The 15,423-nt window shown below is 36.4% G+C and overlaps 1 long non-coding RNA gene across 1 annotated transcript; it reads left to right on the top strand.

The window, feature by feature from the left end:
* Positions 1–3,982: 3,982 nt before the first annotated feature.
* Positions 3,983–12,841, top strand: LOC149269510 (uncharacterized). Its single transcript, XR_016269715.1, has 2 exons — positions 3,983–4,123; positions 12,595–12,841. It is a non-coding gene; the product is annotated as an uncharacterized LOC149269510 (long non-coding RNA).
* Positions 12,842–15,423: the final 2,582 nt, after the last annotated feature.

The raw sequence follows: 15,423 nt of genomic DNA, 5'->3' as shown, positions 1-15,423 counted from the left end.
TCAGACGAAATGGTCGTGATTTTGTATGAAGCACACTTATGTGCCATTTGTCCTACTCTCTCTCTCTCAGTTCCTCTCTCTCGCTCTCTATGGTCGCTGAAATCATCACTCTCAGCGGCGCATAAAAATTGAAATTTTTGTTCGCGACGATCCCAGCTTTTTCCTTTTGAACGAAGGGTATACCTAAATCATAAAAGTTTGTAAGGTTCATGCAAACAAAATGTAGCGTTTCGATGTATATTCGTGGGAAGGGTATGAAAGCGTTGATACGCATAAAGAATATGAATTTGCGACGGGCAAGCATACACACACTTGCAGTCACTGGAAACATGTGTGAGCATTTGTGGCCTGTGTGCGTAACTCTTGCTGCCTGAGCAAATTGTAATGCCCAAAATTTACCGTTGATTGGCCTTTGAGGGAGCACATACATTTGCATACATATGTGTATGTATGTATGAGATGGGATAATAATTGTCTGGCGATTCAGTAGTTTGTCAATTTTGTATTGTTTGAATTGTAGAGTGACTGCCAAATGAGCCTTTATGACTTAATCAGTAATTTCGACATGCGTATTTCATTTCAAGTTTTTATAGTCCACTAGCCAATATATTGTAAAGCATTTAATAAACATATAAGTGTACCCCGATAAAATTTTTTCGGTTGAAATTTGAATAAAATATTTAATTATAATTATATATATGTATATATATATGATTAGATAAATTATTATATAAATGTACGTAAATATGTACATATACATTTGCGTGAAGTGGATATCCGTAACACCAACCAACCAGTGGCACAATGATCTTTACTGCAGTCACTCTACAATTCAAACACAGTTTCATGGGGAATAATTAGAAAATTATATGAAACTGAAACCAAAAATTTAACTCGTTTATGTCCGAAATTAACCTTAAAGCATGTCAGTCCGAATTGTTTTGAAAAAATGAAGGTTAAATTTGCCACACAAATCTTTAGCCACAGTGTAGCTTCTGCGATACGCACTGTTATAGATTCAGGTGGGTTTGCTGATTGCAAAGACAGTGCAGTTGCAACGGCAATATTTATTGAAAAAATTAATAACCTCTTTGATTGCTTAAATAGTCATGTGCTATTTGATAGCAATCCTTATAGATGTGCTCTTAGGGAGAAAAATAATATTCACGAATACCTTCTAGAAATGCGTGATTATTTCCAAAATCTGCATTATCCACACAAAGTGTATTGCATTGATGGGATGATAATTACAATCTCATCGGTAATTGCTTTGGCAGAAAATATTTGGAGTGACAACAATGATCTTTTCTTTATTGCCACATCCAAATTGAACCAAGACCCATTAGAAAATTTATTTTATTTAATTAGAAGTCGGGGAGCGACAAATACCAATCCCACCATTTTTGAATTTAATTCTATAATATCAAGAATGTTATCCATGAAAATATTAACATCAGCATCTGTGTCTGGAAATTGCATTCCTGATGAAGATCTCATGTTGGCCAATATCATAGAAGATAGTGGGTCTCAACTATCTGTATTTCATGACCAATGTAATTCACGTCATACTGCTACAGATATTGAACCTGATGCTGATTTAGAAATAGAATTGTCATTAGATGCCACGATTGCTAATATACAAAATGCTTTTAATGAAAATGCATTGCGATATTTTGCTGGCTATCTTCTACACAAGCTGTTGCAAAGAACAGATTGTGAAGTATGTACAAATCTTTTAAAGTCATCAGATGAAATGCAGTGTTCTTCTGAGTATTTAATACTCAATAAAAATTATCATTATATAAATAAATATCTTAAGTTGAAAGCCCCTTCTGACCTTTTCTATAATATGATAAAACTGCATTTCGAAACGTTTATTTATTGTTATTTTGAATTATCTTTAATTTGCTCTTTTTATTAGTATTTTGTAGCATTAAGCTGCACTGTTATTTTTGTGCACTTATGGCCATTTAAATTTAATCATTTAATGAAAAGTTTCGACAAATATAGTCCTTTTTAGATTTTAATTATCTCATAGGCGCTATTTATATTTATAAAAAAATGCTATAGTGAAGTATTAAATAAATAAAGAGTATCCCCGTACTCTTCCCCTCATCATGCAGCTGCAGGTCAGCTGTTCATGTACGAGAATGGGAAGAGGCGGAGATCACTAATGTGTGTTATTTTTAGACATACGAACGGAAATATGATAAAACTGCATTTCGAAACGTTTAAGACCATTTTTGAAAAGAAATCATATATGCCACGTATCAAAGAGAAAATTGTTCTGTACTGCATGCACGCTACAGCAAAATCGTCTTTAGATACTGAATGGTTTTCTCCCACCCACCCTTGTTTTGAGCATAGGAAATTTATTCTTAATCAGTTTGTCTTAATTCTTATTAGGAAGAATCGTAAATGGCAAACTGAGAAAATTGTTGGTAAAACCAGCATAAGTAAAAGGAAATTAAAAATAATACATCAATAGGGAACTTTATATTAATTTTGGCACAATTCTTAACAGTAGAAAACAGTGAGGTTTTAATGAAAGGTCGTTAACACTCCCTCTGCAGATTTAATCCAAAATCGTTTGCACAATTAAAAGCCCTTGGCAGGCACAAACCTTATTATATGTACATATGTAAGAAAGTACGTATATATATGTATATACATACATATGTATGTATGCATGTACATACATATATACGTACTTACAATATTTCATAGGAATATTTCAAGCAGCATAGCGATTCTCACATACATATGTACATACATATGTAATTAGTTATGTATACATGTAAGTAAACACATATTCATTAAGCACAGAACATTCGTATATTCTTCATACAAATAATAACAATAATCTTAAAATCTTACATTGTCTTGTAAACTCTTTCAACAGTCTGGTATACATACATACATATGTATGTACTCTTCAAGAAGAAGTGCAATGAAGGGAAATGGACTGGCTTGAGCGGACAAACATATGTACATATGTATAAATTTACAAATTATATTATTCCCATGTTATTGAATTATCTTTGTTTTTATTATTGATTTGTTTATTGTTTATTTATTGTTAATACATATACATATATTGAATTTTATGTTTTATATTTATTAAATTAATCAAATAATATTAAACAAATTCCTATTTAAAACAATTGTTTTTATGAATTGATGACTTCGGTAGGCAAGCACACGATCATTGATACAAATTAAAAGGTACTTAAATAGAAACGCGATTCTGCAATGCGAACCCTAAATTGGTCAACCAATTCTAAGTTGAGGTAGGCACACGTCAATGCTCATGTCGCATGCATACACATACATATAAACATACACACACGCACATACATATAAAGGCACTAAAATGCATTGACTGAATCCAATGAGCCTAGGACGAAACGAAAAAAAACCACATCAGAAGTTTGGTCACATTTTGAGAAACTGATGAACATGCTTGCCAAATGCTGTCATTGCTGAAAAGAGTACCGCACGAGCGGCAACACTTCCAATATGATGGAACACTTAAGACTTGTACATCCCTTCGTGGTAAGAGACCACGTTGAAACAATTGCTCCAAAATTGGATCAATATCTCTCACGTAGCGAATCATACGCCCCCAGCTCGGCGAAAAAAGCATGTCTTGATTATTCACTGGCACTTTTATATTTTCTCTATATTTGTCTATATTCTTTATTCTTATTCTGTAAATATGTACAAGGAAAAGTATGAAATTACAAGAGCATTATTTACATTTATTTCTATTATGAAAAGTACGACTTTTATACAAAAAATATTTAAAATTTGAAAAGAAAAAATGTTTGATGGAACCATCGATATAATCGATTATTTTTTCCATCGATGCGAAAACCATCGATGGAGCTGTCCATCGATGATTTCCCAGCTCTAATGTCTAGTCTATGTGTTCTCTGGATGTTTTTTAGAGGGTATTAGACTTTTCTGGTCAACTCTTGTTGTCTTTGTCTTCAAAAAAGGCAAATCCTCTCCAAATAATTAAATTTTCAAGTGAAGTGATTGGTTTCTCTGATTGAGCGTCCGTCAAACCGGAAACCGCGAAACCGGAAATTCAAAAGGAAGACGAAGATAAACGAATTAGGTGAAAAATATTAAGATTATTTAATGTTAATTTTCTAAATATATTATAAGTGAAAAAGAAAAACAAATTTTGTTTTGTCATTTTTTAAAAATAATTTGACAGGGTATAGCTGAATTGTCATACACTTTTACATTTTTGTATTATGTCCAAGGAACTCATGATTGAATTAATAAGTAACAATGTGGCGGGAAGAAGGCATGGTCTAATCGTAGAAAAAGAATTCAAAATTCTAAATGAATTTATCTTAGGTGTATGTAAAATTTCCACCTTCTAGCTCTATTTTTAGAATCGATGCCAAAATTTCGGGCTTTTTTCCTATAGTGCACTGGTCACTTGCCTCTTCTGGCATATACTTTACACACTTTTATACGAGCTGAACAGCTAAAAGCCTACAAATAAAGACGAGGAAACTACAAGCCGGTCTTTTACTTATCGACTTAATTGTGAATGATTTTTCACTTTTTTTAATTTTCTAAAATATTCAATATAACATGTAGATCATATGCTGAAAGTTTCATTAAATTCCGTTCAGTTAAAAATTAATAAAAAATAATCAATATTTGGCCAATTAACAAACGCACGTGCAGCAGCATCGTATGCGTGTGCACACATACATCAAACTTTTTATACCCTGAACCCATTTTCAATGGGAAATCAGGGTATAATGGTTTTGTTGAAATGTATGTAACAGGCAGAAGGAGGCGTGGCAGACCCCACAAAGTATATATATTCTTGATCAGGGCGATGAGCTGAGTCGATTTGGCCCTGTCCGTCTGTCTGTCTGTCTGTCCGTCCGTCCGTCCGTCTGTCCGTCTGTCCGTATGTATGAACGCGTCGATTTCAGAAGATATAAGAGCTAGAGACTTCAATTTTTTTTTAAATGTCCGTAATTACAGCGCGCATATCAAGTTTATCATTAAAAATCGATAACTTATCCCGATCTTTTTTTATCGATAAAAAACCTTATCGAAAACCAGTTATAAAATTATATCTTCTACACCTTTATTACTAGAGTCTCCAAATTTTTAATGTATGCTTACATGCAATTTATACAATTTCGGTTTTTGTTAAAATTTACCCCCCACCTCTAAATTCACCCCTCACCCTCACTTTTGTAAGAAGCGTATTTCAAATACTAGAGACTTGTGCTTTGGCAATTACATGCAAATCCATGTTATAATCATAATCTGAAAGTTTCATGAATATCGTACGTTTATAAAAAAAGTTATTAAACAATTAAGTTCTCATAGTAAGCGCATACTGCAGCCCATGCGTGTTTATGCGTGGGTGCTTGTGTGTGTATGTGTTTGTGTATGTGTGTGTATGTGAGTGTGTGTATGTGTTTGTGTCTGTATGCGTGTGTGTGTATGTATGCACGTGTGCGTACGTGCGTGTGTGCGTGTTTCTTGTGTAAGCTGAAAGACGCGAAAAATTATTGAAATATCTATTGCTCCCAGGGTTCAGGGGATCTCGTAGTCGAGCAGTCTCGACTAGAGCTTTCTTACTTGTTCTAGAAAGATTCGTTGAATTACATCAGCTGTTAGTTTCGTTTAGTTTTGGTAGATGGCACTGCAGCAGTGAATCTATTTGAGTTTTGCCAGCGCCACTTGCAGAAGTGAGGTGACGTAGTGTGTTAGCTGCATGACGCTCAATCGAGAAGTCGCGGTTAGAATCCCGATCGGTGCAACTGATGTTAACTTTTTTAATCGTTTCAAAATAGGTTTTTTATTTTATTAAATGAGTTTGGTATTTTATTTATATTTTTAAATACATCGAAATTGAAATTTCAGCCATACTAAATGGGCATTTTTATTTGTTGGGATCAGGGTAGTATCTAGTCGAGCACTCTCAACTAGAGTTTTCTTACTTGTTCTATAATTATTTGCATGGCGGATTATCATTATTTGGGTGGACAAAAGTACTTTGACATTCTTTTTCAAATTCCTTTTCGGTAGCTTGGATTAAAAAATACATAATTTTATTTTTATACCCTGAACCCATTTTCAATGGAAAATCAGGGTATAATGGTTTTGTTGAAATATATGTAACAGCACTGACCAGAGAACACATAGACTAGACATGTAGAACAAATTTTTCTACAGCAGAAAATGTTAAGTTGGTCGACCACTTTATTTCGTATTTACTCGGCTCGGTCGCTGGAGATTCGAGCAGCGAAAATATTGCACGACAAAGTCAGTGCGCTGCAAGCGATCAAACGAAATGGTCCCATTGTTATATGAAGCACAGCTATGCGCTTTTGTCCGACTCTCTTTCTCTCTCTCTCTCTCTCTCTCTCTCTCTCTCTATGGTCGTTCAAATCACCGAACTCAGCAGCGCACAAAAATTGAAATTTGTTGGCGACGATCCTAGCTCTTTCCCTTTGAACGAAGGGTATACCTAAATCATAAAAGCGTTTGTCAGGCTCATGCAAACAAAATGTAGCGTTTCGATGGATATTCGTGGGAAGGGTATGAAAGCGTTGATACGCATAAAGGATGTGAATTCGCGACGGGCAAGTACACACACACTTGCAGTCTCTGGAAACATGTGTGAGCATTTGTGGCCTGTGCAAATTGTAAAGCCGAAAATTGGTCCTTGGTCGGTCTTACAGACTGTCATATCCACTTCATGCAGATGTACATATGTACATACATATGTATATTATTATACAAATTCATGTTTATCGATAAAATACAGTAATTATATATTAGACGTCTGCATGATTACATTCATAACAAAGCCACATTGAGTACATTCGAATTAAGTAGAATATGAGTGAGTGAAAAGGACAGAATGAGACGAATGTGTATACTACTGTTTCGCAAGACGAACATGTTGTGCCTCATGCCGAATGACTGAGTATAACGAAAGAAGAGCAAAGTGAAATGAAAACTTCGAAAACACTCGAACTACTCAAGTAGTTCGAAGAATATTTTGTGTATTCATTTTGTGCTTTGAGAAATTATGAGCAGACGTGCGAAATGGAAGCGGAAGCTGCAGGAAAAAATGTATGTATTTTTCGGCAAATACCAGCGTGTTGTTTTTATACCCTGAACCCATTTTCAATGGGAAATCAGGGTATAATGGTTTTGTTGAAATGTATGTAACAGGGAGAAGGAGGCGTGGCAGACCCCACAAAGTATATATATTCTTGATCAGGGTGACGAGCTGAGTAGATTTGGCCCTGTCCGTCTGTCTGTCCGTCTGTCCGTCTGTCCGTATGTATGAACGCGTCGATTTCAGAAGATATAAGAGCTAGAGACTTCAAATTTTTTTTAAAATGTCCGTAATTACAGCGCGCATATGAAGTTTATCATTAAAATTCGATAACTCATCCCGATCTTTTTTTATCGATAAAAAACCTTATCGAAAACCAGTTATAAAATTATATCTTCTACACCTTTATTGCTAGAGTCTCCAAATTTTTAATGTATGCTTATATGCAATTTATACAATTTCGGTTTTTGTTAAAATTTACCCCGCACCCTTAAATTCACCCCCTCACCCTCACTTTTGTAAAAAGCGTATTTCAAATACTAGAGACTTGTGCTTTGGCAATTACATGCATATCCATGTTATAATCATAATCTAAAAGTTTCATGAAGATCGTACGTCGTAAGTTATTAAACAATTAAGTTCTTATAGTAAGCGCACACTGCAGCCCATGCGTGTTTATGCGTGGGTGCTTGTGTGTGTATGTGTTTGTGTATGTGTGTGTGTATGTGTATGTGTGTGTGTATGCGTTTGTGTATGTATGCGTGTGTGTGTGTGTCTGTATGCGTGTGTGTGTATGTATGCCTGTGTGTGCGTACGTGCCTGTGTGTGTGTGTGTGCGTGTTTCTTGTGTAAGCTATCTATTGCTCCAAGGGTTCAGGGGATCTCGTAGTCGAGCAGTCTCGACTAGAGCTTTCTTACTTGTTGTGTTTTGTTTTGTTTAAAGCTTGTGTTTTAGTTTTACTAACAAAATGTGTAGTTGTGACCGTCTATGTTTTCTGTGTTGATATTTGCAGATTTAATATTTATTTGGTCAATAGCTTCCAACCCTGATAGCATTAATAAAATTATGTTTTTAAATTCTAATATTATTAATTAATTATTTGTAATAAATATATAAGTTAAAAATTCCACAACAAAAAATACATTGCACACATATTTCTTTATTTTTTCCTCTTTCTTTTAACAGATACACACAGCAGAAAACAGCTGACAATATTCGAATGTATTCAATATACAACATTTAATAGCTTCTGCTGTTCACTCACTCACTTCGTTTCCTTTCGGGTATATTTTTGTGCAGTCGAGAGAAACACGACTTCAGTCGCTCACTCATTCTCATTTCGTTTGTACAAGTTTTCACTCAATTCAATGACGACTTTGTACAGTTGAATGTGCTTTTTTTGCCATTCATGCAGACGTCTATTATATATAACTAGCTGGCCCGGCAAACGTTGCATTGCCCTATCCATTATTTCTACATAGGTAAAAAATTGTTGAAAGCTATGTTGTTCAGGTTGGGATACACTCTGATTAATTTATTAATCGGATTTTCATTCAAGCACCTTGTGGTAAACGACATTCTTCGTTTTTTGGTCAGGTGCAAGTACAAATAATGCGGATGGTTGGCCAACACGTGAGCATGCCACGTACAATTGACCATGAGAAAAACACGCATTTTCTAGATTGAGGCCACAAATAGTCAAAGATTGGCCCTGTGATTTGTTGATCGTAAAAATTGTATTTTAGAACCCCTAATAGGTTTACGACTTTTACAGCTACTCTCTAGTAAATTAATAGTGATAACTTTTTTTGTGTACCAAAAGCAAACAGAATGAAATGTATATAAAGTTAAAATGAAAACAATGATTGATTTTACCATTCAATGGATTAATAATTTTGATATTAAAGTGATGCCCAGTACTGCGTCGTGTAAGCACAATATCGCATGCTTCCAAGCTTTCACCAACCATCAGGATTGCCACTTCATCGATTGTTGGAGCATTAAATGTGCGTTCATGTGTTCCAGCTGGTCTTTTATCTGCTCTGATTACTGCTTTATAGTCATCTCTTGGCATGCACTCTAAAGCAGTCTTGAACAGATTGACCAATGCATGATGTTCGTGAAGCATTTGCTGCAAATCTTGGAGAATTGCTCTTTTCATAGCTGTGTTGATTTCTTGACGCCGGTCAAGTTGTTCTTCTATATTGCCCATGAAGTATATTTGCAAGAATTAGTGCTGTGCATCTTCAATAGGTTGCAATGATCCAATGCGATGGCAAATCTGGCCTTGAATCTTTAAATTCAAAGCCATAGTTATAGTTAGATTTACAAACACTTTTTACAGAAATCTAACAAACTACATCATTCCAAATTTTTTTTTGTTATACCCTGAACCCATTTTTAATGGGAAATCAGGGTATAATGGTTTTGTTGAAATGTATGTAACAGGCAGAAGGAGGCGTGGCCGACCCCACAAAGTATATATATTCTTGATCAGGGCGACAAGCTGAGTTGATTTGGCCCTGTCCGTCTGTCTGTCCGTATGTTTGAACGCGTCGATTTCCGAAGATATAAGAGCTAGAGACTTCAAATTTTTTTTTTAAATGTCCGTAATTACAGCGCGCCTATCAAGTTTATCATAAAAAATCGATAACTCAACCCGATCTTTTTTTATCGATAAAAAACCATATCGAAAACCAATTATAAAATTATATCTTATACACCTTTATTGCTAGAGTGTCCAAATTTTTAATGTATGCTTATATGCAATTTATACAATTTCGGTTTTTGTTAAAATTTACCCCCCACCTCTAAATTCACCCCCTTACCACCACTTTTGTAAAAAGCGTATTTCAAATACTAGAGACTTGTGCTTTGGCAATTACATGCATATCCACCATATCCACAAAAAAAGTTATTAAACAATTGAGTTCTCATAGTAAGCGCACACTGCAGCCCATGCGTGTTTATGCGTGGGTGCTTGTGTGTGTATGTGTTTGTGTATGTGTGCGTGTTTCTTGTGTAAGCTGAAAGACGCGAAAAATTATTGAAATAGCTAGCACTCCAAGGGTTCAGGGGATCTCGTAGTCGAGCAGTCTCGACTAGAGCTTTTTGTGGACTTTTTTATGGACGTACGATCTTCATGAAACTTTCAGATTATGATTATAACATGAATATGCATGTAATTGCCAAAGCACAAGTCTCTAGTATTTGAAATACGCTTTTTACAAAAGTGAGGGTGAGGGGGTGAATTTAAGGGTGGGGGGTAAATTTTAACAAAAACCGAAATTGTATAAATTGCATATAAGCATACGTTTGGAGACTCTAGCAATAAAGGTGTAGAAGATATAATTTTATAACTGGTTTTCGATAAGGTTTTTTATCGATAAAAAATATCAGGATGGGTTATCGATTTTTAATGATAAACTTGATATGCGCGCTGTAATTACGGACATTTAAAAAAAAATTGAAGTCTCTAGCTCTTATATCTTCTGAAATCGACGCGTTCATACATACGGACAGACGGACAGACAGACGGACAGGGCCAAATCAACTCATCTCGTCACCCTGATCAAGAATATATATACTTTGTGGGGTCTGCCACGCCTCCTTCTCCCTGTTACATACATTTCAACAAAACCATTATACCCTGATTTCCCATTGAAAATGGGTTCAGGGTATAACAATCGAGAAATATAAATATAAATAATTTACACAAATTTATGTTTGAGACAAACAAATACTATTGTATAATGTGAGAGCAGGACCGAAAACTGTCACTGTTATCAAGCCTACTGAGTATCAATGGAAATTTGAATCTTTAGGGAAAAAACCGCGTTTTTCAAGTATTCGTCAAATTTTTTCAGTATTTTAAAGATCTACTATTCTACTCGTGGCGGAGACAAATCCAACAAATCAAAAACCATGAAAATTGGTCCAGCACATATCAAGTTATAAGTCTCTGTACACTTTTACACAACTCTCTTTTATATATAGATTAAAATTAGTTTGAACACATTTTCAACCGAAGAGATGATCGTAGATACTAATAAGTTCATTAAATGCTATGGTAACATTAAGGGGACATAGACATATCATACTAACTCAAGATGTACTCATTATTGCCAAAATTACTGATGTAAGTCATGAAGGTTCATTTGACAGTCACTCTACAATTGAAACCATACAAAATTGACAAACTAGTAAAGCGCCAGACAATTGTCATCCCATCTCATACATACATACATACACATACATATGTATACAAATGTATGTTATCACTCAAAGGCCAATCAACGGTAAATTTTGGGAATTACAATTTGCTCAGGCAGCAAGAGTTACGCACGCAGGCCACAAATGCTCACACATGTTTCCAGAGAATGCAAGTGTGTGTGTGCTTGCCCGTCGCGAATTCATATTCTTTATGCGTATCAACGCTTTCATACCCTTCCCACGATTATCCATCGAAACGCTACATTTTGTTTGCATGAGCCTGACAAACGCTTTTATGATTTCGGTATACCCTTCACTCAAAAGGAAAGAGCTGGGATCGTCGCCAACAAATTTCAATTTTTGTGCGCTGCTGAGTTCGGTGATTTGAACGACCAAAAAGAGAGAGAGAGAGAGAGAGAGAGAGAGAGAGTAGGACAAAAGCGCATAGCTGTGCTTCATATAACAATGGGACCATTTCGTTTGATCGCTTGCAGCGCACTGACTTTGTCGTGCAATATTTTCACTGCTTGAGCCTCAAGAGAATGAGCCGAGCAAATACGAAGTTGTGTAGTCTCCTTGGCGCATTTTTTCGTCGGTGAAAAAATTTGTTCTAGATGTCTAGTCTATGTGTTCTCTGGTTAGTGCCATTTGAAGTGTCTAGCTTTTATATCTTCGGAAATCGACGCGTTCAAACATACGGACAGACGGACAGACAGACAGACGGACAGGGCCAAATCGACTCAGCTCGTCACCCTGATCAAGAATATATGTGGGGTCTGCCACGCCTCCTTCTGCCTGTTACATACATTTCAACAAAACCATTATACCCTGATTTCCCATTTTCAATGGGTTCAGGGTATACAAGTAAGGAAAACTCTAGTCGAGTGTGCTCGACTAGATACTACCCTGAACAACAACGCCCTGACTAAGGATATATATACTTTGTGGGGTCTGTCACGCCTCCTTCTGCCTGTTACATACATTTCAACAAACCTTATACCCTGATTTCCCATTGAAAATGGGTTCAGGGTATAAAAATGGATGGTAACTTTAAGAAAGCAATCAGGCCATATGTATTTCCCTCTAAATTCATAGTAGTCACAATCCATTGAAAAGGGCCTGCTGAAAATAATAGGTACGCTCTATTTCTTCAGCCTGAAAAAAGTTTAAAATAAGAAAGGTTTTTTGCGTAAAATTGCGAAATTATAGTTCCTTCTCTAAAAATAATATATATATCTTATTTTTTTTTTTTCAAATATAGTTTTACATCACTCTTGGCCTCTCAGTTGGCGGCTTCGGCGACTTTGTTGATAAATTGCGAACTTCCAGCTTTGAGAAGCCTTGGATCAACAAACACCCACAAGCGAAGCTTAATTTTTGGCAAAGCCAGGATCAATGGCTACCCACTTGGAAGCAACCGACCCTATTGGTCGATTATGTCCGCGTTTATGCAATATAATATATATATGTATTTCTACCTGAAATAAAGTTCTACCCATTATTATTAATTTATATAAATTATATAAATCTTGCATGTGGGTCAGAACCTATTGGAAATTCCCATAGGTGTTCCGACATATATGACTATTTATACCCTGAACCCATTGAAAATGGGAAATCAGGGTATAATGGTTTTGTTGAAATGTATGTAACAGGCACAAGGAGGCGTGGCAGACCCCACATATATTCTTGATCAGGGCGATGAGCTGAGTCGATTTGGCCCTGTCCGTCCGTCCGTCCGACCGTATGTATGAACGCGTCGATCTCAGAAGTTATAAGAGCTAGAGACTTGAAATTCTTTTCCTAAATCCGTGTATATCACCATTAACCAGAGAACACATAGACCGGACAAGTAGTGTAAAGCGTTTTGCACACTTTTTTTCGGGAGTTATCTCCCAGACACTTCGTATTTGCTCGGCTCCTCACTTTTTGGGTTCGGGCTACGAAAAAATACGAAAGCACAATCATTTCGCTTCATGCGCTCGACCGAGATGGTCGACTGTTGAACAAAAGATCCCTCTGCGCTGAATGTTTCCCTTGCTATCTCTCTCTCACGATGCTCTCTGCTCTCTCAAATATGTATAGGTATGTATGCATGTGAGCACAAGCAGCAGCTCACAAAAATTTCTTTGCAGCGAGAACTCAATCCTTCCCTTCTGTGTGAAGAGTATACCGAAATTTTCAAACCGTTTGCCATGCGTTTTCGTTATTATTTGTGGGAAGGGTATGAAAGCGTTGGTGCGCATAATGAAAATGTTTTCGCGACGAGCATGCACACACACACTTACACTGTGTGCGAAGCTCTTTCTGCCTATAGCAATTTTAAATCCCAGCATTTGCATTTGTCGATCTTGTGAAGTGCTTACATACATATGTGTGTATGTATGTATATGCATTTAATTGTAAGTACGCATGGGAGGCGCTGCTCACAATTATGGGATATAACTTGTAGAAGCACTTGTATGCCTGTGTGCCTTTACATGTGCGTGTGTGTATGCCTGGCAGATGAACATTGGCGTGTGCCTACCTCAACTTTTAATGGTGTGAACGGTTTTGGGTTTTAATTGAAAAGGCGCTTTTATTTAAATATCTGACTATCTAAAGCTGACTAAGTTATTTTACTTGCATACACCTGTATATGTATGTACATATATGAACGGGTGCTAGGGATCGAAAATCGCATCCCATTTTGCCAACTGAGTTTAATCAGGTATTACATTTCATTAAAAATGCCCTCTGATAGGCGAACCCACAATCATTGAAATGAAATCAAGTGCTTAAAGATAGGCGCCAGTCACTATACCACACACATACATATGTGTATGTGTATGAGTTACTCGTCGGCCACAGTGCCACAGAGTATTGGGAAGTGCACTTGTCACTTCTACAAGTGATATCCCATAATTGTGAGCAGCACATCCCATGCGTACACACAATCAAATGTATATACAGACATACATACATATGTATGTGAGCACTTCACAAGATCGACCAAATGCAAATGCTGAACTGTAAAATTGCAACAGGCGGCAAGAGCTTCGCACACAGGCATACAAATGCTCATACTACATGTAGCAAGGGAGAGTGTGTGTGTGCATGCCCGTCGCAAAATCATATTTTTATGAGCACCAACGATTTCAAACCCTTCTTAGAAATAATCATGAAAACGCTAACATTTGTATGAACGTGGCGAACGCTTTTCAAATTTCGGTATACCCTTCACTCATAAGGAACGAGCTAAGATCGTCGCGAACAATTTTCAATTTTTGTGCGCTGCTGCTATTCGAGAGACCATAGAGAGAGAGACCATAAAGAGAGGGAGAGAGTGAGTAAGGAAAAAAGAGCGCATAGCCGTGCTTCATTTGGTAATGCGTGCATTTCGTGGCAGCAGTCGCAGCACACTGATTTTGTCGTGACTTAATTTCACTGCTTGAGCCTCAGAAGACCGAGCCGACCAAATACGAAGTTGTCCGATCTCTTCAGCGCATTTTTTCGGTGTTGAAAAAGTTTGTTCTACATGTCTAGTCTATGTGTTCTTTGGTTAGTGTCAGAATTCATTGTAGTTTAAATAAATAAAAAATAGATTTTTAGTCTTGTTATACCCTGAACCTATTTTGAATGGGAAATCAGGGTATAATGGTTTTGTTGAAATGTATATAACAGGCAGAAGGAGGCGTGGCAGACCCCACAAAGTATATATATTCTTGATCAGGGCGACGAGCTGAGTTGATTTGGCCCTGTCCGTCTGTCCGTATGTATGAACGCGTCGATTTCAGAAGATATAAGAGCTAGAGACATCAATTTTTTTTTAAATGTCCGTAATTACAGCGCGCATATCAAGTTTATCATTAAAAATCGATAACTGTGTGCTTTGGCAATAACATGCATATCCATGTTATAATCATAATCTGAAATTTTCATGAAGATCGTACGTCCACAAAAAAGTTATTAAGCAATTAAGTTCTCATAGTAAGCGCTCACTGCCGCCCATGCGTGTTTATGCTTGTGTGTGTATATGTATGTAAATGTTTGTGTATGTGTGTGTGTGTGTGTGTGTATGTGTGTGTATGTATGCCTGTGTGTGCGTGCG

Source organism: Drosophila arizonae, chromosome 4 (assembly GCF_054131065.1).
Source record: "Drosophila arizonae isolate 15081-1271.41 chromosome 4, UAZ_ARI_1.0, whole genome shotgun sequence".
Taxonomy (NCBI): Eukaryota; Metazoa; Arthropoda; class Insecta; order Diptera; family Drosophilidae; genus Drosophila; species Drosophila arizonae.
This window is presented reverse-complemented; position numbering and strand designations above follow the sequence as displayed.